A 2,231-nucleotide genomic window follows, 5' to 3' on the forward strand; every position below is an offset into this window, starting at 1 on the left:
AGAACCCATTGCAGCTATGAAAAGCTATGTAACTGTTCTAGAATCCATTGTAGCTAAGAACGACCATGTAACTGTTCTAGAACCCATTGCAGCTAAGAACAACTATGTAACTGTTCTAAAACCCATTGCAGCTAAGAACAGCAATGTAGATGTGCTAGAATCCAGACACGGTATGAAAGATCACAGACGAGGGCAGTATCTTAGAAACAGCTGAACTCTCAGAGGGAAAGAACTGGAGGTTCTATGGAACACGACTTAGTGCTATTGCATGTTAAAAACTAACATTTTATTTTCTATAAATCACTGCCACAGTGGGGTTTTGTAACCCGAAGTAAAATCTATGCCTTGACTAAAATGCTTCATGTTCTTGCAGCCACTTTCCCTTCCATGAGTGACCATACCCTCAGGTCCCTCCTGAACTCAAGTCGCCTAGATACACCTAACCACTCCCTCACAGTTATCTCGGGTGTGTTCCCACACACACTCGGGGAAGCTTGCTTCATGCCCCGCCCCCACCATCTCAAGCCACCCATAGTCTGCCCATTTCCTTCCCTAACTACCGCCTTGTCTCCCTCCGTTTTTCACAGTGTACCTTGTGTTAGTCACTTGTCATATGGTTGTGACAAAATACCAGACAGAAACTACTTGAGGGAAGAAGGATTTATTTTGATCTCCAAGTTGGAGGCTGTGGTCCCTTCCGGGAAATGTGGTCTCAGGAACTTGAAGCCGCTGCTCACATTCAAACCACATCATTGTGGTGGTTTGGATGAGACCCCCTGCCCTCCGCCATAGGCTCCTCTATTTGAATGTTTAGGTCCCAGTAGGAACTGTTTAGGAAGGATCAGGAGGTGTGACTTTGTTGGAGGAAGTGTGTCCCTGGGGCTGGCTGATGAGATTTCAAAAGCCCACGCTCTTCCGGGTCTTCTCTCTCTGACTCTGGCTCCCATGCCAAGCCTGACTGCCTGCTCTAGCATGAGATCTGGGGGAACACTGCCTCTGGCACTGCCTCTGGTTTGACTTCCCCAGTGCTGGCACCTGGGCTTTGAACTGCCTTTCATGATGCTACCTTTTGTTACTGTCACCTTCTGTTTGCAGTGTTTGATTCTCATCTGGGTTCTTCCTGAAGGCTTCAGAGTCTTTGCAAAACTTAGTTATGAGAGAAATTGGCAAACCAAGAAGTCTTATGACTGGAAATTGCCTGGGCAAAAATGGTTCCTTCAAATAACTCCAGATAAGAGGTTTTGGTAAGCGGAAATTGCTTGCTAAGGGTGTAAATTGTGTAACAATAAAAAAAAAAACTTTTTGTGAAGAAAGGGGCAGTCAGTTAGCCAGAAACTGGCTAAACCTAAAATTCATTCTGCTGTGACCTTTTTCTTTCAAGGACCCTCGCAAAACAGAATACCAACAATGTTCGCCTCCTAAATCTCAATAAATACTCCTCCCCGTTTCAGTTTTTTGATGTATGTTCATGCTTGTGCGGATGTGTGTACACATGCTCTTAGATGCATGTGCATGTGTGTATCTATAAGCCACAGGTTGATATCTTTCTCAATCATTTCCCACCTTTTTATTTTTTGAGACCAAGACTCTCACGGAACCTGGAAATCTCTAATTTGGCCAGGCTGGCTGGCCCATGAACTCTGGGGATGGGCCTGTCTCCTCCACCTTCCCAGTGCTAGGATTATAGACTCATGCCTCCAGACACGGCTTTTGTGTGGATGTTAGGGATCTGAACTCAGGTCCCATATTTGTACAGAACTTATGTTCCTGAGAATCTCCAAACCCTTCTCCTGCTTCTCACCAGGCATCCAGGCTGGTCTCAAACTCTTGACCCTGCTGTCTCCATCCCCTAGTGCTGGGATTATAGACATGCACCAGCTCATCTTTCTGAATTCTTGGTTTGTTTGTTTTCTGGGTTTTTTTGTTTTTTGCTTTTGTTTATTTGTTTTTTGAGACAGGGTTTCTCTATAGTCCTGGCTGTCCTGGAACTCACTTTGTAGACCAGGCTGGTCTTGAACTCACAGGCTCCATGACTCCTCTGCCTCCCAAGTGCTGGGATTAAAGGTGTACGCCCACCACCGCCCAGCCTGGTTTTTAATTTTTTTTAATATTTATTTATTTGTTTATTATGTGTACAGTATTCTTCCTGCAGGCCTCATTACAGATGGTTGTGAGCCACCATGTGGTTGCTGGGAATTGAACTCAGGACCTTTGGAAGAGCAGGCAATGCT

Source organism: Microtus ochrogaster, chromosome 8 (assembly GCF_000317375.1).
Source record: "Microtus ochrogaster isolate Prairie Vole_2 chromosome 8, MicOch1.0, whole genome shotgun sequence".
NCBI classification, from domain to species: Eukaryota; Metazoa; Chordata; class Mammalia; order Rodentia; family Cricetidae; genus Microtus; species Microtus ochrogaster.